This window comes from Pecten maximus, chromosome 19, assembly GCF_902652985.1.
Source record: "Pecten maximus chromosome 19, xPecMax1.1, whole genome shotgun sequence".
Classification (NCBI taxonomy): domain Eukaryota; kingdom Metazoa; phylum Mollusca; class Bivalvia; order Pectinida; family Pectinidae; genus Pecten; species Pecten maximus.
Genome location: NC_047033.1, coordinates 19466005 through 19489640, shown reverse-complemented (window position 1 = coordinate 19489640; position 23636 = coordinate 19466005). Strand labels below are relative to the sequence as shown.

The following is a 23636-nucleotide window of genomic DNA, read 5'->3' as shown; positions in this document are numbered from 1 at the left end:
ATCCTAAATTATAAATGTGATATCGAACTTCCGGTTGGCTTGAGGTCAGATGAATTATTCAAAATAAGCTTAAAATCCAAAAGTATGTTGTATGTATGATAAATAACGTGCCATTTAATAGACGATTAAAACTTGACCACTCTTGACCTCTATTTTACAAACACAAGTTGTAAATTCAATTTCCATAGGGCTATTAGGTCAAGACGTTATACAAACTTGTGTTACAGTGAAAATATCATATGTTAGCATTAAACTTATTTTCAAATATAGCAAAATACAAAATAGAAATTAATATTATAGATCTTCGCATAGCAGTGAAATGTTAATTTTGGGATCTAGTGATTGAATCTTATTCCGTATGTAATTTATAATTAGTAGATAAGCTACCTTGATAAATGCTATTAGAGGGAAATATGTTCACCAAGCTAACCAGACTTTGGTTATTTCTATTGTATTAATGTAATGCGATCGGTATGAAATACACTGGTAAGTATGTGTAAGTGTGAGTCGGGTTGTATACATTATGCTGAACACACACGTGCTATTTATCAACACATGAAATAAAAAAGAGGTCCGTACATGTACATATTCAATTGGCAGATGTATAGTGGCTGGGAGCAGAAAAAAAATCTGTTCTATCGATTGATGAAACGTCACATACCGGTAAAATGTAAGTACAGTTTTCTTCATTTCTTTAACATAGATTTCCCACACAGGGTATTAGTATTAGATTAGATTTAATATTGGATTACAAGACTACACGATTATATGTGGTGTGTCTCTGTAGGCCGTCCGCCAGCTAAACAACCCACTGATCCAGTGGAAGGCCGTCTTTTTACTACGTGTATGAGGCCTCCCTAATTGGCGATGACATTTGTAATGTCATTGTTATTTCACTAATGACATTAATCCGTCTCATAGCAGTTACAAAAAAAAAAAAACCAAAATAAAAAAAAACACTTCACATCCAAGATCCTTTCAGAGTTACCATGATGCCATTATATGAACACAGGGGCTTGAGAATTGAAACACTGGATGAGCTGAGTTTTTTTTGTTTTTGTTTTTTTTTTTTAAATATAGATTAAGACAATATGTACCGTCTACTATATTCGTGACGCATGTTCTACTACTACCAAGAGGATTTGGGGTTACGAAGGAATGTATAATGAGTTTTACTTCATGTCTCGACCACTTGGTCTCTGAAATTGATAAAATCATAAAACTTCATGGAAATACTTCTAAAGCAAGGAACTGAATCACTTTTATCATGCTGTGGATTTTAAATACGAGTCATTTTGTGCAAGTTTTATTTTCTGATTGTCTCCCTTTGGTTAACAAGCTTTATGGGTCTATACACTGTATAGATAGGTTACGTTGTTGTATAACATTTGCTCGCTGATTCTGTATTATTCATGGTAGATCAATTCCTGGCAGATTTATCAACAGGTCAAACAGCCTGATCGACCTGGTTGTCGGCAGGTATACCCCGATCTTTAGATACTTTAGACGGCAAAAATCAATGATGCAACTCTAGCTCCTGTAGCAGTTTAGAAACATCAGACCTCTCAGACTGGGAGAGTGAGGGGTCCGAAATTTTCCGCACCCTAACTCTCAAACCCCAAACCCTTCAGATGTGAAGGTGTACATTTTCCAGACCACAGCCCCTAAAGTGAAAATGATTTGGTCTAGTATCCAACGATTATTCCTTGTATCTGATTAATTGTTGATTGAACTGGCTATATGACGAGACCTTACATATTTTTGATATTCCGTCACACACGTTATTTTTCTTCTGTCCTTCCTACGTCTTATTAGGTAATGCAAAGTTGTATTGTAGTTTAACGGCCCATTAACACAATTAACACAATGTGGTGATACAAGGCCATCTGGTAGTCTCATACAGGGTCACACGATAGTCTCATACAGGGTCACACGATAGTCTCATACAGGGTCACACGGTAGTCTCATACAGGGTCACACGGTAGTCTCATACAGGGTCACACGGTAGTCTCATACAGGGTCACACGGTAGTCTCATACAGGGTCACATGGTAGTCTCATACAGGGTCACACGATAGTCTCATACAGGGCCACACAGTAGTCTCATACAGGGTCACACGATAGTCTCATACAGGGCCACACGGTAGTCTCATACAGGGTCACATGGTAGTCTCATACAGGGTCACATGATAGTCTCATACAGGGTCACATGGTAGTCTCATACAGGGTCACATGATAGTCTCATACAGGGTCACATGGTAGTCTCATACAGGGTCACATGATAGTCTCATACAGGGTCACATGGTAGTCTCATACAGGGTCACATGATAGTCTCATACAGGGTCACATGGTAGTCTCATACAAGGTAACATGGTAGTCTCATACAGGGTCACACGATAGTCTCATACAGGGTCACACGATAGTCTCATACAGGGCCACACGGTAGTCTCATACAGGGTCACATGATAGTCTCATACAGGGTCACACGATAGTCTCATACAGGGTCACACGATAGTCTCATACAGGGCCACACAGTAGTCTCATACAGGGCCACACAGTAGTCTCATACAGGGTCACACGATAGTCTCATACAGGGCCACACGGTAGTCTCATACAGGGTCACACAGTAGTCTCATACAGGGTCACACGATAGTCTCATACAGGGTCACACGATAGTCTCATACAGGGTCACACGATAGTCTCATACAGGGCCACATGACTGTCTCATACAGGGTCACACGATAGTCTCATACAGGGTCACACGATAGTCTCATACAGGGTCACACGGTAGTCTCATACAGGGTCACACGATAGTCTCATACAGGGTCACACGATAGTCTCATACAGGGCCACACAGTAGTCTCATACAGGGCCACACAGTAGTCTCATACAGGGTCACACGATAGTCTCATACAGGGCCACACGGTAGTCTCATACAGGGTCACACAGTAGTCTCATACAGGGTCACACGATAGTCTCATACAGGGTCACACGATAGTCTCATACAGGGCCACATGACTGTCTCATACAGGGTCACACGGTAGTCTCATACAGGGTCACACGGTAGTCTCATACAGGGCCACACGGTAGTCACATACAGGGTCACACGGTAGTCTCATACAGGGTCACACGATAGTCTCATACAGGGTCACACGGTAGTCTCATACAGGGCCACACGGTAGTCACATACAGGGTCACACGGTAGTCTCATACAGGGCCACATGACTGTCTCATACAGGGTCACACGGTAGTCTCATACAGGGTCACACGATAGTCTCATACAGGGCCACACAGTAGTCTCATACAGGGCCACACAGTAGTCTCATACAGGGTCACACGGTAGTCTCATACAGTGTCACATGGTAGTCTCATACAGGGTCACACGGTAGTCTCATACAGGGTCACACGATAGTCTCATACAGGGTCACATGATAGTCTCATACAGGGTCACACGATAGTCTCATACAGGGTCACCCGGTAGTCTCATACAGGGTCACACGGTAGTCTCATACAGGGTCACACGGTAGTCTCATACAGGGTCACACGATAGTCTCATACAGGGCCACACGATAGTCTCATACAGGGCCACACGGTAGTCTCATACAGGGTCACACGATAGTCTCATACAGGGTCACACGATAGTCTCATACAGGGTCACATGGTAGTCTCACACAGGGTCACATGGTAGTCTCATACAGGGTCACACGATAGTCTCATACAGAGTCACATGGTAGTCTCATACAGGGTCACATGGTAGTCTCATACAGGGTCACACGATAGTCTCATACAGAGTCACACGATAGTCTCATACAGGGCCACGAGATAGTCTCATACAGAGTCACACGATAGTCTCATACAGGGTCACACGATAGTCTCATACAGGGTCACACGATAGTCTCATACAGAGTCACACGATAGTCTCATACAGGGTCACACTATAGTCTCATACAGGGTCACACGATAGTCTCATACAGGGTCACACGATAGTCTCATACAGGGTCACACGATAGTCTCATACAGGGTCACACGATAGCCTCATACAGGGCCACACGATAGTCTCATACAGGGCCACACGATAGTCTCATACAGGGTCACACGGTAGTCTCATACAGGGTCACACGATAGTCTCATACAGGGTCACATGGTAGTCTCACACAGGGTCACATGGTAGTCTCATACAGGGTCACACGATAGTCTCATACAGGGTCACATGATAGTCTCATACAGGGTCACACGATAGTCTCATACAGGGTCACACGGTAGTCTCATACAGGGTCACACAGAAGTCTCATACAGGGTCACACGATAGTCTCATACAGGGTCACACGGTAGTCTCATACAGGGTCACACAGAAGTCTCATACAGGGTCACACGATAGTCTTATACAGGGCCACACGATAGTCTCATATAAGGTCACATGGTAGTCTCATACAGGGTCACATGGTAGTCTCATACAGGGTCACACGATAGTCTCATACAGGGTCACACGATAGTCTCATATAAGGTCACATGGTAGTCTCATACAGGGTCACATGGTAGTCTCATACAGGGTCACACGATAGTCTCATACAGGGTCACACGATAGTCTCATACAGGGTCACACGGTAGTATCATACAGGGTCACACCATAGTCTCATACAGGGTCACACCATAGTCTCATACAGGGTCACACGATAGTCTCATACAGGGTCACACGGTAGTATCATACAGGGTCACACCATAGTCTCATACAGGGTCACATGGTAGTCTCATACAGGGTCACACGGTAGTATCATACAGGGTCACACCATAGTCTCATACAGGGTCACACCATAGTCTCATACAGGGTCACACAGTAGTCTCATACAGGGTCATACGGTAGTCTCATACATGGTCACACGGTAGTCTCATACAGGGTTACACGATAGTCTCATACAGGGTCACATGATAGTCTCATACAGGGTCACACGATAGTCTCATACAGGGTCACACGATAGTCTCATACAGGGTCACACGATAGTCTCATACAGGGTCACATGATAGTCTCATACAGGGTCACACGGTAGTCTCATACAGGGTCACACCATAGTCTCATACAGGGTCACATGGTAGTCTCATACAGCGTCACACAGTAGTCTCATACAGGGTCACACGGTAGTATCATACAGGGTCACATGATAGTCTCATACAGGGTAACACGGTAGTCTCATACAGGGTCACATGATAGTCTCATACAGGGTAACACGGTAGTCTCATACAGGGTCACACGATAGTCTCATACAGGGCCACACGATAGTCTCATACAGGGTCACATGGTAGTCTCATACAGGGTCACATGGTAGTCTCATACAGGGCCACACGATAGTATCATACAGGGTCACATGGTAGTCTCATACAGGGTCACATGGTAGTATCATACAGGGTCACACCATAGTCTCATACAGGGCCACACGATAGTATCATACAGGGTCACATGGTAGTCTCATACAGGGTCACATGGTAGTCTCATACAGGGCCACACGATAGTATCATACAGGGTCACATGGTAGTCTCATACAGGGCCACACGATAGTATCATACAGGGTCACACCATAGTCTCATACAGGGCCACACGATAGTCTCATACAGGGTCACATGGTAGTCTCATACAGGGTCACACGATAGTCTCATACAGAGTCACACGGTAGTCTCATACAGGGCCATCTGGTAGTCTCATACAGGGCCACACGGTAGTCTCATACAGGGCCACACGATAGTCTCATACAGGGTCACATGGTAGTCTCATACAGGGTCACACGATAGTCTCATACAGGGCCACACGGTAGTCTCATACAGGGCCATCTGGTAGTCTCATACAGGGCCACACGGTAGTCTCATACAGGGTCACACCATAGTCCCATACAGGGTCACACAGTAGTCTCATACAGGGTCACACGGTAGTATCATACAGGGTTACACGATAGTCTCATACAGGGTCACACGATAGTCTCATACAGGGCCACACGATAGTCTCATACAGGGTCACACCATAGTCTCATACAGGGTCACATGGTAGTCTCATACAGGGTCACATGGTAGTCTCATACAGGGTCATACGGTAGTCTCATACATGGTCACACGGTAGTCTCATACAGGGTCACACCATAGTCTCATACAGGGTCACACGATAGTCTCATACAGGGTCACATGATAGTCTCATACAGGGTCACACGATAGTCTCATACAGGGTCACACGGTAGTCTCATACAGGGTCACACCATAGTCTCATACAGGGTCACATGGTAGTCTCATACAGGGTCACACAGTAGTCTCATACAGGGTCACACGGTAGTATCATACAGGGTCACATGATAGTCTCATACAGGGCCACACGATAGTCTCATACAGGGTCACATGATAGACTCATACAGGGTCACATGATAGTCTCATACAGGGTGACACTATAGTCTCATACAGGGTCACATGATAGTCTCATACAGGGTGACACTATAGTCTCATACAGGGTCACACAGTAGTCTCATACAGGGTGACACTATAGTCTCATACAGGGTGACACTATAGTCTCATACAGGGTCACATGGTAGTCTCATACAGGGCCATCTGGTAGTCTCATACAAGGTAACATGGTAGTCTCATACAGGGCCACACAGTAGTCTCATACAGGGTCACACGATAGTCTCATACAGGGCCACACGGTAGTCTCATACAGGGTCACACGGTAGTCTCATACAAGGTAACATGGTAGTCTCATACAGGGCCACACGGTAGTCTCATACAGGGCCACACGGTAGTCTCATACAGGGTCACACGATAGTCTCATACTGGGTCACACGGTAGTCTCATACAAGGTAACATGGTAGTCTCATACAAGGTAACATGGTAGTCTCATACAGGGCCACACAGTAGTCTCATACAAGGTAACATGGTAGTCTCATACAGGGCCACACGGTCGTCTCATACAGGGCCACACGGTAGTCTCATACAGGGTCACACGATAGTCTCATACTGGGTCACACGGTAGTCTCATACAAGGTAACATGGTAGTCTCATACAGGGTCACACAGTAGTCCCATACAGGGTGACACTATAGTCCCATACAGGGTCACACGATAGTCTCATACAGGGTCACATGGTAGTCTCATACCGGGCCACACGATAGTCTCATACAGGGTCACACGGTAGTCGCATACTGGGTCACACGGTAGTCTCATACAGGGTCACACGATAGTCTCATACAGGGTCACATGGTAGACTCATACAGGGTCACACGATAGTCTCATACTGGGTCACACGGTAGTCTCATACAGGGTCACACGATAGTCTCATACAGGGTCACACGATAGTCTCATACAGGGTCACATGATAGACTCATACAGAGTCACACGGTATTTTCATACAGGGTCACACGATAGTCTCATACAGGGTTACACTGTAGTCTCATACAAGGTCACATGATAGACGCATACAGGGTCACATGATAGACTCATACAGGGTCACATGGTAGTCTCATACAGGGTCACATGGTAGTCTCATACAGGGTTACACTGTAGTCTCATACAAGGTCACATGATAGACGCATACAGGGTCACATGATAGACTCATACAGGGTCACATGGTAGTCTCATACAGGGTCACATGGTAGTCTCATACAGGGTCACACGGTAGTCTCATACAAGGTCACACGATAGTCTCATGCAGGGTCACATGGTAGACGCATACAGGGCCACACGATAGTCTCATACAGGACGACACAGTACCCTTGACGAGCCATCAACCAGGTAAAGTCATACAGGACTACACTGTGCTCTTGACGAGCCATCAACCTGGTAAAGTCATACAGGACTACACTGTACTCTTGACGAGCCATCAACCTGGTAAAGTCATACAGGACTACACTGTACCCTTGACGAGTCATCAACCTGGTAAAGTCATACAGGACTACACAGTACCCTTGACGAGTCATCAACCTGGTAAAGCCATACAGGACTACACAGTACCCTTGACGAGTCATCAACCTGGTAAAGTCATACAGGACTACACAGTACTCTTGACGAGTCATCAACCTGGTAAAGTCATACAGGACTACACTGTACTCTTGACGAGCCATCAACCTGGTAAAGTCATACAGGGTAACACATGGTAATCTTAATGGTCAAAACTACCATATCAACTCGATAGGGTCACATATATAAAACGTTTATGATTAATGAAAACCAAGTATAGATGCTGGTTTGTTAATGCTACAAAGTGTAAGTTGCGTATGATTACACACAGAAGATCGACATTAGTTTATTTTGGGTTTTTTATCGACATTAGTTGGGTTTTTTTTATTCATTTTTTTTTTATATAATGAGCTACTGAACAACAGGTCTACAACATGAAGGTTTGTGTTGCCATGGCGATCGAATTGATTCTAACTCTGGGACATAAAGACATCTTTCTAAGTGTGTGGAGGTGCTACTGGGTTTCAAAGTACATTAGTCGAGACATTTTCATTGGCTTCTGGAAACTCTAACTGTCAGACTGTCACTCCATTTCAAAACGCTGCATTTTGCCGACAAAACCAGCGACAGATTTGGGAATTGTCAATGGTATACGGAGTGTTATATGAGATGTCGTATCGGGTGACAAGGAGACGATTTTTTAGCCTGTGGGTCGGAATAATATAGACAGTTGTTTTAGTCTCACAGAAGGAAAAAACAAATTTAAAGCGACTGTAACAGTAAGAATGATTGTTAGAAAATATGGTCTTAAAGTAATATCTTTAAATAATGCATCATAAAATGCATCATCATCATCATCATCATCATCATCATCATCACCATGCTATGACTATATATGTAGGTATTTCGTATTTCTATACGTACCGGTATACTGTTCTGGAGACGAAGGTATTTATAACTGGTACATAGCGTATAGGTTTACTTTGTAATCATTAAACAAATAAATAAATAAATAAAATCAGAGGAAATCCCGGCGTTTAGAGGAAACTGTTTATTTACAATAAACAGAGATCGATTAATATGGGATTTCAAACAAAGACAACCTATTTAAATTTAATTGTCCTAACTCGGCTTTCATGTATTCCTCTAAGAAAAGGAACCTCTTTTAGACTTATCTATTATTTATCAGCTATGATGATTAAAGAAAAGTCCATGATGTTGATGCTAACTCTTAAGTGAAGCACGCTATGGTTCGTCAGGTTATAGGCCGTATTGACGGTACAGGTTCGATTTCCTTTTTAATACTGAGTGCGATTTTTGTAGAAAGGCGAGATCGATTTCTAGGACGTTCACGCCATGTCTGTTGACATTCCGTACAAACAAACGTTTCTCTAAATCTAAGGTTAATGTGTTTCCTTTTAAGAAGTGCGATTATTTACAAACTTGATGGGTTAAATAAAAATTTATGGGAAATACTGCTCATTTGTTCAAGAGGCAGCGGTGCCCGAGTGGTTAAGGTGTCCCGACACTTTATCACTAGCACGCCACCTCTGGGTTGCAAGTTCGAAACCCACGTGGGGCAGTTGCCAGGTTCTGATCGTAGGCCAGTGGTTTTTCTCCGGGTACTCCGGCTTTCCTCCACCTCCAAAACCTGGCACGTCCTTAAATTCCCTGACTGTCAATAGGACGTTTATAGGACGTTAAACAAACCAAACCAAACCAAACCAATCGCTCTGTCTGTCTGTGTGTCTGTCTTGTCTTGTCTTGTCTTGTTTGTCTGTCTGTCTGTCTGTCTGTCTGTCTGTCTGTCTGTCTGTCTCTCAGTCTGTCTCTCTCATTGATATCTAGAGTCTGTAATCCTAGGTCATCCTGGCTAATTGAACCTCTGTATAACGGCCACCTGCCTATAGAGACAACCTGTACTGTTCCCATGAGTAGAGCTTTTAGAAAGGTTTAATTATAAGTATTTATGGTTCTTTTTAAAGTTCCTGTTTCGCCAACACTAATGGCATTACTGAAACATTCTGACGTCATCTAAATGTTTGTTTCTTACGATCATGTTATATGAGAGTCAGAGTGATACTGATCCAATAGCGCAGTGCAACAGCGGAAATGCAAACACCCCTCACAAATGGATTCCTGTAGACAGTTTAGCATCACAAGGAGAATTAAAAAAAAATTGCCGCGGCGGAAATGCAAACAACGCTCAGAAATGGGTTCCTGTACAGAGTTTAGCGTTGCATAAAGAAAAACCCGAAGAATTTTGTGTCCTTTAAGGAGAAGCTGACAGACACATTTGCACATTTCCTTCCAAGTCATCAGAACCCTTTGTGTCATAATGCATTTGTATATTGGATTTTGTTTTGACGAAGAAATCTTGAATTTCAAAAATATTTAGTGTTGCGTTATGGAGTCTAACACGGAAGTTTAAAACGGATACAAACGAGACAACGATAAGATGTGTTGAAGTTAACGAGAAATGTCTTCAAAACAGACATGCGGCAAAGTTCAACTTATTGTACATTCATGAAATGTCTTTTATTTTCGACAGAAATGAATAATCATAATACTCGGGGCTAATGGAAGTTTTAGATTTTGAGGGAAAATATAAAAACACAGCTGTTGTAAAAACCACTGTTTAACACTACCTTCTTATAAATGGATGTTGATTAAAGGTTTAATTCTTGAATTACATGTAGATGTCTTAAATAAGAAAATAAATAGATATTTTGTGCAAATAAATTGATCACACATCAGCCGGATTTTTGTTAAAGTTTGTTTACTTTTATATATTTTCACAAATTATTTCATGAAAGTGTACTTCAGTACTCCTTGTGAATTATCCTATGCCAGATTTTGATACAAGCTAGAGTTTTCCATGCGATTTTTAAAAATTAATTGTAACAGGGTCTTAATTGTATAACCATACGATTTATATGCAAATGAAAACAAAATACGTTAGTCGACTAAATTGTCCCTTTAACGTTGATCTAAACTTCAGATAAATAATGGTCTTGATCATTGGACTACATAGTTTCGGCCAATGTATAAAACATTGTACACGAATTCGACGGACTAAAACGTTAAAATATACTCATATTCGGAAACAGCGAGTCTGTGTCAACCACTGGGAGCAGGCATGTTGCTATCAATTTCGTATCATAGACTAGTTAACACTATTTGTGACCAGTCGCAAAGTTTACTTTGATTTTAAAATATCATATTTGCTTCAAAAGGTTAAAGAATTAGGCACAAGTTCAGGGGCGTAGCTGGGCTCTTGATGAAGTGGATTCACGAGCGCCGTAGTCCAAAAGTTTTGGAAAGTTTTTAAGTTTTAAAATATTGAAATGAAGTTCAAACGAAGTTGATGGTCAGGCTTTTCCCCAATAAACTTTAATTTTCATTTCTGTTCCCGATGTGTCAGTGTCACTTTATGGTTCTACTAAGTATACAAGGTGCATTTGACTTCATATTGATACAATTTTTTTATGCAACATTAAGTGGTTTCACCTGCGTACCTGCGTACCTGCGTACAGGTAGCTACGCGCCTACAAGTTATTACATTACTAAGGCCTTCTCCACAATCCATAATATATAAATTGAGAAATAGCAGAATGTGATCACAATGAAAAAAACATTTAGTGGATTTAGAATAATTTTTACATGTCTAAAAATGTTTTGTGTAAATTTACTGCATTACTTTCATTGAAAACGAAGCAGACTTTCGGATATCACAACCAATCGCGAAAACACACTTCCTTTTGTTGTTAGTGTATACATGTATGACGCAGGTTTTGAAAAACCATCTTATACGGCTTTGCTGAAAAAAAAACTAGATAAGATGGACGTCTTCGATTCTGGTAACCCAGTCAGTTTAACACTGATAGTAAAAATTTGTTATATTTATTTCCAGTGTTCTGTTAGTGAAAGGTAATCAGGCATCTCGTGTAGCTGAAGGTTACTATCTCGATTTTCATATTAAGACAATTTTCTTTTGGGAATATAGAATATTTCATTAGATTTTTAAAGATGTATAGGATGAAATTTGACTATAACCATCATTTGAGGGATATCTATATTACCCAGGTGCGTAACCGTGCGGTATAGTTTTTATTTTTTGTTTTGTTTTAAATGTATCTGCTTTTAATGCAGTAAGAAAAGAAACAATGAAAGCTGTGAATCCTTCAAACAGATAAATTGTATCTTTGGGTTTGGCTTTTAAGATAACTGCGAAGGACGTTTTTACTTTCTTCATTACGAGGTACAAATGTACATGTATATATGCAACATTAAGTTGCACAAATTCTTGACATTTTGTGTACTATAACTGGATAGCGGGCATACAAATGACCAATGTGTTATAAATACAAAGACAGATATTATTTCATTGTAACTCTTTATGACCGAGACAGTATAAACAGATCACCCATAAGTATAAATTGTATATATACCAAACACAGGGACTTGGTGCGAATTCCCAACCCACGGCCCATACATATATATCTTACCCTATATAATATAATCCAGGGGTTGGGAATTCGTGCCTATTATACACATATCTTGTAATTTGAAGCTAGCAAAAAGTAGTATAAATGGACCGTGAATTGGGAATTAATGCCAAGTTCTGTTGATTTCAAGGAAAAACGCATTTGATTTTGAGGGACGTCAAAGAAACCTAGTTGTCGTTCTTGGTTTCGTTACTCCAGCTGGGACTGCGCTTCGCCCTCTAATCCCGGGCGTAGACTGGATCACCTGCCGTAGTTTTTCTACTTTTCTGCTAGAATTCGCTTCAAAAATACAAGAACCAAGTATTAGCTTACCAAAATGCTAAGAGGGCTACTATACTTCTACAACATCATAATTTATTAATAAGAAGGCAGATAGTCCAGTCTAATCCCGAGCGACGCCCTGGTGGAGAGAAGTGTATACGGTACTGAAATTGTTGAAATAACTTGTGCCAAATCCTTTTGTAAATATTATGCAATAAAATAAGTTACTGATGATAGTATCAATTTAGTATCAATTTAGTATCAATTTAGTGTACAAGTATATTATTGGTAGAATATTTTACAAATAAAAACATGATTTATGCTGCAAATAAATTTCATTAATTCATTTTTGGATGGAAACATGGGACGGAAAACCCAAACATGTTGTTTGAATTCGAATTCATTTCATGAATTAATTTTTGCTTGTCAGAGACGTTCTATTTTATCAATCTTACAATTAAATAATTATTACTTAATGTCTGGATACGATTGCAGTACATATTGACTTGTTCCTGTAAAGGTCACGTGTCTATAAATGTCGCTTTCGTGGTAATTAATACTCATTTTTAAAATAATTACAAGGCCTTTCCGCAATACGGTTTTGAATTTCTTCCTTAATTAGAAACGAAGTTTTAACGGTCTCGTACCAAAAAAACTGCAATCTAATTATAACAGATGACTTAGCCTCGGGCAAATGGAAAGTGATTTCGGTTGCAGACAGAGCTTACTTTCACTTTAAGCTTTGTGTTAAAGCGGAATAAAATTCACTTCAGAGTTTGGCCTCAGTCGTTCAGGATCACTTGCGATATATCAGATATTTGATATATCTACATGACCCCGAATTTTCGGATCTGGAAAGATAAGGCTTCCGCATCTCGAGAGAGTTTCTCTCGGGAAGAAGTCTGAAAAAAAAACCTCAATCTATTCCTTCCTACGCACCATGTTAAGACTCTCGTGTCACCGGTCGTCAGAGACACCGCCAATTCATTCTCACTGTACAGGGATAGGGACATTTATCATCATCGCATTTCTTCCTCGAAGTTTCACAGCTCTGTCAGATCTTACAACGAAAGATGCGTGAAGTCGAGTACACGTTTCCTTGTAACAATTAATATTGAGGCAGCTATCTTTTTGTGGTGGGTAAATAAGAAACTGGAACAGACTTTCGGGTATTATAGCCACTATCAGATATTATATAATCAGACTTTCGGATATCACGGCCACTATTAGATATTATATAAACAGACTTTCGGATATCACGGCCACTATTAGTTATTATGCGTAGTGTTTCAGTGACTTATTTGTCATCTTCAGACAAATTCTAATGGTGCATATGCGTTGGCCGAGTGTTAAGGCTTCCCCACACTTTATCACAGGCCCTTCACCTTTGGATTGCGAGTTCGAAACCCACGCGGCGGTGCCTTGTACTGACCGTAGGCCGGTGGTTTATGTCCGGGTAATCCGGCTTTCCTCCACCTCCAAAACCTGTCACGTCCTTAAATGACCCTGGATGTTAATATGAATTTAAACAAAACAAACCAAACAAGCGTGTGTATACACTCGACTGTTAAACGTACAAGATTGTAATAAAATCGACAGGGTTTGTTTTCGGATTTTTATCATATTCACACTAATACAAATGTGAATAGATTCAATTTGATCAATATACAGATCATCATTTTGCTGGTTAAAAACCTTATCGTAGCTCTACGAATGTATATGGGCCCTCTCGTCGCGATTTAGAGCCGCTACGACGTATCCACATACTTCCATTTACTTGTCATTTGGAAATGTTGTTCTTGCTGTCAACCATTTGGAATTGTCCTATCAACGACATGATCTGTAATTTGCCGATTTGTATACACAGAAGTGGTTGTTTTTCAAGCGTACACCTATCTAAGCTCAAATCGCATGACAATGAGAGCAGAAGAAATGTACGATATACTCTATGCCTTTAAGTGCAAAGGAAACGTACTGAACTAGATCTATACACGAAATTGAACAGAATATCATGTTTATTTAATTTCAATTTCTTATCTAAATAGTGTTTGCTTTGTGTCAAGTTTTTAATGCATATTTTTTACTTTCAAATAATTTGGGAGAGTCTACATAGAAGGGATTTATATGTAAATTAAGAAAATTGAACAAAGCTATATCATCAATTTACCTTCAGTATGTATAAATGTATTAGGTACGAGTCAAAAACATCTGCCATTTCATTGTCTATAAGATGTTATAGACATATATTTCTCCTATACTTCACAGGTGAATCTCCGTTTTGGTAGGGAAAATATTACTCTCACGCGCCAAAACACTACTCACAATAGCGTAACGTCTATTTTTTTGTAGCATAACCACGTCGCAAATTGATAACGTTTTTGACGCAAAATTCAAAGACATTGATGACTTGAAACACTTTACAATTGTTACTTTTTTAAAGTAGGTGAGAAAAATAATCAAACGTGGGCTGTACCGAGGACAGGGATATCAGTGTAGGACTCAGGCACGTCCTTGAATGACACTGGCTGTTGATAGGACGTTAAACAAAATAAACCAATGGCCAGCACTCGGCTCTACGGAACAGGCCCATGTAAGGTTATATTAAGGAATGGCGTCAGTGATAGACAGACAGGAAGTACAGGAAAAGGTAAAGGAATGTTGAAGAATGATAACATTAATTTTGTGTTAGTGGGAAACGTTCATACCCGTTAGAGACCAGACATACAATAGGAAATGTCCGACCCTTGTCCTTCCCTTGTAAATTGTAAACACAATTCGGAAGACTGGGGAAGGAGAAGGGAACAGCAACTCTATTGAGCTACTTTCTCAAAAATGAGACCGTACTTACCTCTTTTTCTACATGTATGATATTAAAAATGGCTGTCTGACACAGAGTATACCTGATATATCGCCAAGCTAGTCATCGATGCCGTTGTTCCAGTCGGAAATCAGTTATCAGTTTACATAGGCTTATATTAGCTTATGTAGTATTTTGTGTAAGTATGCTTCATGTCATAAACGCTATTATGGTATCATGAAAGGCCCAAAGTATTGCAATATTGAGAAAAGTCAAGATATGTTTCCAGTGTTTCATGTGCAGACAATTAATAAAATATCCCCCGAGTTTGAAATGGGTCTACTTAGTTGGCCTGTTTACGATAATGAGGGGGTACACAACAGATTTATTACACTAAAATCTTCCAAATTTAATTAAGTCTAGGACCATAATCAAGCGGTAAATATAGAATGTAAACCTTTCCAAGGCATCTACTTTTAACTTCCGGATCAGATTGTTTCCACATCCGGAGCAGGTCGCCTTTAACTTCCGGAACAACTCGTTTCAATTTCCGGATAATTCCGTTTTCACTTCCGGAGCAGTTCGTTTTTCTGATTGTGACTATTGGTTGTCATTTTTCTGATATTAACTATTGGTTGTCATTTTTCATATAGTGACTTTTGGTTGTCATTTTTCTGATAGTGAATTTTTGTTGTCGTTTTTCTGATATTGACTATTAGTTGTCATTTTTCATATATTGACTATTAGTTGTCATTTTTTCTGATATTAACTATTGGTTGTCATTTTTCCGATTGTGACTATTGGTTGTAATTTTTCTGACAATGGCTTTTGGTTGTCATTTTTCTGATTGTGACTATTGGTTGTCATTTTTCTAATTGTGACTACTAGTTGTCATTTTTCTGACAATGACTTTTGGTTGTCATTTTTGAGATAGTGACTATTGGTTGTCATTTTTTCCCGATTTCTTCTCTGTCTCCTAAGGCTGGCACACAGATTCATACAAGTATTGATTTTATGACGTCAAAAGAGAAAATAGTCCATATTTTCTGTTCTTTTTTTATCTGTTCTGTTGGACTCAATTCAAAATTGCAGTCATTTTGCTCATTTTGAAACTTAATGTCTTTGGCTAGATTCAACCGTCACGTGACCCCAGTATTATAAGATGTACCCTCGCACTTTCCTCCGGATCCATCTGTATGTGACCGTTACTTTAGCGGAGACGTTCACCCTATATAGCATTATAAGATATGATGGTGGGACAGCTGAGATAATAACCGTACTTAATTCATACGTTTTACGATGGAATCAATGCGTGAGAGGATTCCTCTTCTTGGTTTTGGAATATAACATGTAAATCCATCCTCCGTATGGAAATTAGCTTTAAAACACATTTCCATAATCCGGAATGTATTAAAATACCGAAAAAGGCTAATACCTGTTTAACAGTAAAATCAAAATCAAATCAACTCGAAAATCAAATCAAAGATCACGTGAGTACAGAGAAAACATAATATAGATAAACATTGGTATATTGATATCCGAGACGTAAAATCGATAGAAAAATAAGTAAGAATGGTTGATCAATTAGATTGTAGATAGGCCTGATGGGGTCTGAGTCCCCGGGGGACTGATAAGTAAAATATTAATGAACCCCCTAGTAAGGTATAACTGTACCTACGTACATAGATACCTTGGCACGGAGAACCAGTCACGCCGTGGGACGTTATACGCTAGACATGGCTACCCAGATCACGGGACGTCTCTTCTCCAATGACCCACAACCAAGTGGCAGCAACAAACACCATTAGGTTGTTCACAAAGCATCGCCCAACACACATCGACCAGTCCACAGGGGTCTGACACGTTCCTATATGACACAGAATGAAATATTAAACTCCAGGTCCCGACCCCCAGATTACTTGTTATTGACCACCTTGTGGTTTAGTCAAGGGTTGGATCACAGTGCCTTCCCAGACCAGTTCCCTCTATTAAATGTACCTTATCACAGGGGATTGACACGTTCCTTTGACCAAGAATGCATAATTAACCCCAATGTTCGATCCCTTATTCTCTCAAGGTCCAACCCATAAATCACCTCTTATTGTCATTAATAATTGACCGAGGGCTTGGACCTTGGGGCTATTTTTCATTCTGGGTCAGTCAATAATAAGGGATTTGAGGACCGGAACCTCGTGGTCAATTTTTCATTCCATTCTAGGCCAAAAGAACCCGTCAAGCCCCTTGAGTATTTAATATATTATTTATTTGGGTTTGAACAGTTGTTGCGTGCCCCGTGGTTTGGAATTTCGACCAAATACATAACATGGGGCCTGTGTTGAAAATTGGTGCGAAGGGCCTGTGGGCATTTGATCTTTCCGATATTGTGTTGAAATGAGTCTTCCAACAAACAAAGATGGATACGACAATAGCTATAAGTGTATTCTGGTAGTGATGAGTTCGAGACTGGGTACAATTTATTTATACTACAACAATTACAAAACAATCTATGTCAGGTGATAATAATCACGCTTGTTAGTCCGGATAGAAGTGCTCGAGGGGTCTTACTGTGGGAGGAAACTGGAGTACCCGGAGGTAACCCACGAGATCGGCCAGGCGTCCTCCAAACATGCTTTTTTCACGTTCGATATATGAGCAATTCGGTTTATGTTTTTATTTTGTAATCAATAAATTCAAATAAACGACAATACATATTTTTTTCTTTATACTCACAGAAAATCTTATCTGACTAATACATATGTCGGAGTCAGTAATGTGTCATATTAGGTAGGGTTCACTTTATCAATATTCAAACTTCAATTAGATTCAAGATTTTATTTCAGAATTTATCATTCAATATTTCTGATTACCCATTTTACGATCGGCATGATGCAAGTGGTATTTTATAATTTAATTTGATTTCGGGAAAATATAAATATTCATATTGTTAAATAACTGAGAGTTTCACAGAGACAGTGAATTAAAATACTACAATGTATTCATACACATCATGACAGCTTTAATTTTAAAAATTAGCAATGCCTCAGTTTCCGAATTATGTTCCCCCGGGAAAACGTCAACTCACAGGGACATGAGAAACAAGACCTTTTGGGGCCGGACTCACATGAGCATATGGAATGAGACATTTTGGGACCTGATTCACATGGAAATGAGAAATAAGACATTTTGGAACCTGACTCACATGGGCATGAGAATTGAAACATTTTTGTGCCTTACTCACAGGGACATGAGAAATAAGACATTTTTTTGGCCTGACTCACATGGGTATTAGAAATAAGACATTTTTTGGGCCTGACTCCAGGCTATTAGAATGAAGACCATTTTTTTTGGGCCTGACTCACATGGGTATGTAGAAATAAGGACATTTGTTGGGCCTGACTCCACATGGGGTATTAGAAATAAGACATTTGTTGGGCCTGACTCACATGGGTATTAGAAATAAGACTTTTTTGGGCCTGACTCACATGGGTATTAGAAATAAGACATTTTTTGGGCCTGACTCACATGGGTATTAGAAATAAGACTTTTTTTGGGCCTGACTCACATGGGTATTAGAAATAAGACTTTTTTGGGCCTGACTCACATGGGTATTAGAAATAAGACATTTTTTGGGCCTGGGTCTCGTGGGTATAAGAAATAAGACATTTCAGGGCCTGGGTCTCGTGGGTATAAGAAATAAGATATTTTTTGGGCCTGGGTCTCGTGGGTATAAGAAATAAGACTTTTTTTGGGCCTGGGTCTCGTGGGTATAAGAAATAAGACATTTTAGGGCCTGGGTCTCGTGGGTATAAGAAATAAGACTTTTTTTGGGACTGGGTCTCGTGGGTATAAGAAATAAGACATTTTAGGGCCTGGGTCTCGTGGGTATAAGAAATCAGATATTTTTTGGGCCTGGGTCTCGTGGGTATTACAAATAAGACATTTGTTGGGCCTGACTCACATGGGTATTAGAAATAAGACATTTGTTGGGCCTGACTCACATGGGTATTAGAAATAAGACATTTTTTTGCCTGACTCACAGAGGCATTTGGGAAGTAAGACATTTTGAGGACTGGTATGCAAGACGGACTAACGAATGGACGAATTGACACACACTCACTCCACGGACTAACGAGACTCGACTCACGGACGGAATAACGAATGAAAGAATTGACACACACTCGATCCAAGGACTAACGAATGAAAGAATTGACCCATACTCAATTCACGTACGAACGAATGACCGAATAGATACAACAATCCAAGGACGGACTAAAGAATGAACAAACTTGAGAAGAAATAATAATGTCTTCACCAAAAGAACCTGCAACCTAAGATACTCGTTTATCTATCTGTATTGGATGCGTTTTAAAGCATGATAAAAGAACAGGTAAAACAAAAATTGATTTCATTTCGAAAAGGCGATTAATTACTTGTAAAGCTGACAAACCTCCTAACATAGCAAAGTTTGGAATTTAAACCAATCATCATTTGTCAAACAGCGCCGAGCGACCTACATTTTTATTATTATTTTGAAAAAAGAAAAGGAAATTGGATTTCTTGGCTCTCTAAATCAATGACGCAGGATACAGCTGGAGCTTGTTTCTCCGTCGTCCGTGTGCCGTACTTTTATTTTATATTGTCGCTAGCGCATTTCCGAGAGTAATGTCCCTTTGCATCATTGATTCGAGAGTGATCCCCCCTTGCCAAAATATTTTTGTTTATTTAATTAAGTACCATAATTATGTAGAGTAAATACATATCCCTCTTATTGTCCATTATCAACGCAAACAAATCATGAGCCACATGTAACAGTGATCCGACCTGCCATACACATAAATTGATGACGAATCAGGTCATTGTTTAGTGAGTTAAATTACCTCATTTGTGTTTTAATCAAATATCTGCCCATACACCCTGGATCTGGTCAGTACAATATCAATTCACTGTCTAAATGCTTGTATACATCAAAATATTCATTTAATACACTATTCCTCGACAGTTGTCTCCCTTGTGGGAACTCTTTATGCTGGTAGAGATATACAAGTTTTGGACAAGAAAGCGTGGTAACTTTCAGTCTCTCACATCATCCCTCATAGTACAGACTACCACGGACTAGCGTGTTCCATTGCAACTGCAACAACCACCATATGCAATCTAGGTTTAATCCATATAATATCACGTCTTCAAAATGGCAACCGGGATTCTAAAAACAGGACTGCGGCACAGGGGCTCGGTTTCGGGTTTTTGAGTAACATTTGACATCAGTAAACAACCACAACACTATAAATTAAGTATTCGTATACATTCTAAAACCTTATAAAAAATCGGGGTTATCGATGTATTATTATTTTTTATACATCGATAACCCCGATTTTTTATAAGGTTTTAGAATGTACATTGTATACGAATACTTAATTTATAGTGTTGTGGTTGTTTACTGATGTCATATGTTACTCAAAAACCCGAAACCGAGCCCCTGTGGACTGCGGGGTAAATGATATACATGTAAAAAGTCCCGGTTAAGTCACTGGATGTTAGGGTAAAGACGACGGGCACGTATCCAGGTTACGTCGGCGGTGCCCTTAATTAGATGTAAAGGTGGAGTGTGTACCTCCTGACTTCACACACTGTCATACCTCGTTATCTCGAAGCCAATGTAGCCATGACATCGAGATTTACCGGGTGTTACCGAGTGTATTTTTTCAAGAATTTTACGGACGAAAATGAATATTTGCTTCGAGTTAAGCAGGGTCTTCGAGTTATCAAAGTCTCGAGAAAAGGTGGCTTGACTGTATTTACTAATATGGTGTACAGAGAGGGCCTTATTGGGTAAATGGGGGGGGGGGGCTCGATCATGCCTATTTGATGTATTTTTTATTATCAATTACTGTTGTTCACCCACATATACCCAATAAAATGTTGTACCGTGTGCCTGTGGCCAATGTGGGCGTATAGCCTTGCTATAGCCCGAGATCCGTTGAAGAAATGATCGATACCGGTATCCGCGATCATGGATGTCTCCTCTGCGACTTCCGAACGTCACTCGTGACAATATAAGTCGCGACCAGACAATCACTTTCACCAAACACCAGGCAATTACGGTTTTGTGATCTGTTTACGAGGGTGTGATAGGTTGAGAAAGAAAGCTAATCATCCAACAATTTCCTTTACAGGTCTAACTGAAGGTCATCTCAGGTGTCAATCAAATGGTTATTAACTTTGATGTCGGTTTGCTTAGAGTTTTACGTTCACGCAATATACCCAGACAGCTGAGGTTTTCTTTAGGATGAGAGAAGGAGACAGACAGCTGAGGTTATATTTAGGAAGACAAAGACACAGAGAAATAAGGATGACGGAGACACACAGACATAAGGATGACGGAGACACACAGACATAAGGATGACGGAGACACACTGACATAAGGATGACGGAGACACACAGATATAAAGATGACGGAGACACACAGACATAAGGATGACGGAGACACACAGACATAAGGATGACGGAGACACACAGACATAAGGATGACGGAGACAAACAGACATAAGGATGACGGAGACACACAGACATAAGGATGATGGAGACACACTGACATAAGGATGACGGAGACACACAGACATAAGGATGACTGAGACACACAGACATAAGGATGACGGAGACACAGGCATAAGGATGACGGAGACACACAGACATAAGGATGACGGAGACACAGACATAAGGATGAAGGAGAAACACAGACATAAGGATGACGGAGACACACAGATATAAGTATGACGGAGAAACACAGACATAAGGATGACGGAGACACACAGACATAAGGATGACTGAGACACACAGACATAAGGATGACTGAGACACAGACATAAGGATGACAGAGACACACAGACATAAGGATGACGGAGACACACAGACATAAGGATGACAGAGACACACAGACAAGGATGACGGAGACACACAGACAAGGATGACGGAGACACACAGATATAAGGATGACTGAGACACACAGACATAAGGATGACAGAGACACACAGACATAAGGATGACCGAGACACACAGACATAAGGATGACGGAGACACACAGACGTAAGGATGACGGAGACACACATACATAAGGATGACGGAGACACACAGATATAACGATGACGGAGACACAGACATAAGGATAACGGAGACACACAGATATAAGGATGACGGAGACACACAGATATAAGGATGACGGAGACACACAGACATAACGATGACGGAGACACAGATATAAGGATGACGAGACACACAGACATAACGATGACGGAGACACAGACATAAGGATGACGGAGACACACAGATATAAGGATGACGGAGATACACATATATAAGGATGACGGAGACACACAGACATAAGGATGACCGAGACACACAGACATAAGGATGACGGAGACACAGGCATAAGGATGACGGAGACACACAGACATAAGGATGACGGAGACACAGACATAAGGATGACGGAGAAACACAGACATAAGGATGACGGAGACACACAGATATAAGGATGACGGAGAAACACAAACATAAGGATGACGGAGACACACAGACATAAGGATGACTGAGACACAGACATAAGGATGGCAGAGACACACAGACATAAGGATGACGGAGACACACAGACATAAGGATGACAGAGACACACAGATAAGGATGACGGAGACACACAGACAAGGATGACGGAGACACACAGATATAAGTATGACTGAGACACACAGACATAAGGATGACAGAGACACACAGACATAAGGATGACCGAGACACACAGACATAAGGATGACGGAGACACACAGACATAAGGATGACGGAGACACACAGACATAAGGATGACGGAGACACACAGACATAAGGATGACGGAGACACAGACATAAGGATGACGGAGACACACAGACATAAGGATGACTGAGATACACAGACATAAGGATGACGGAGACACACAGATATAAGGATGACGGAGACACACAGATATAACGATGACGGAGACACAGACATAAGGATGACGGAGACACACAGATATAAGGATGACGGAGACACACAGATATAAGGATGACGGAGACACAGATATAAGGATGACGAGACACACAGATATAACGATGACGGAGACACAGACATAAGGATGACGGAGAC

The 23636-nt window shown here is 40.7% G+C and overlaps 1 protein-coding gene across 1 annotated transcript in view; it reads left to right on the top strand.

The window, feature by feature from the left end:
* Window positions 1-540: 540 nt before the first annotated feature.
* The window catches only part of LOC117317818, a 49983-nt gene continuing 26887 nt past the window's right edge, over window positions 541-23636 (top strand). Inside the window, exon 1 of the mRNA XM_033872764.1 lies at window positions 541-670. The gene's annotated coding sequence lies outside the window, so the exon portion shown is untranslated. The remainder of the gene's footprint in view (window positions 671-23636) is intronic.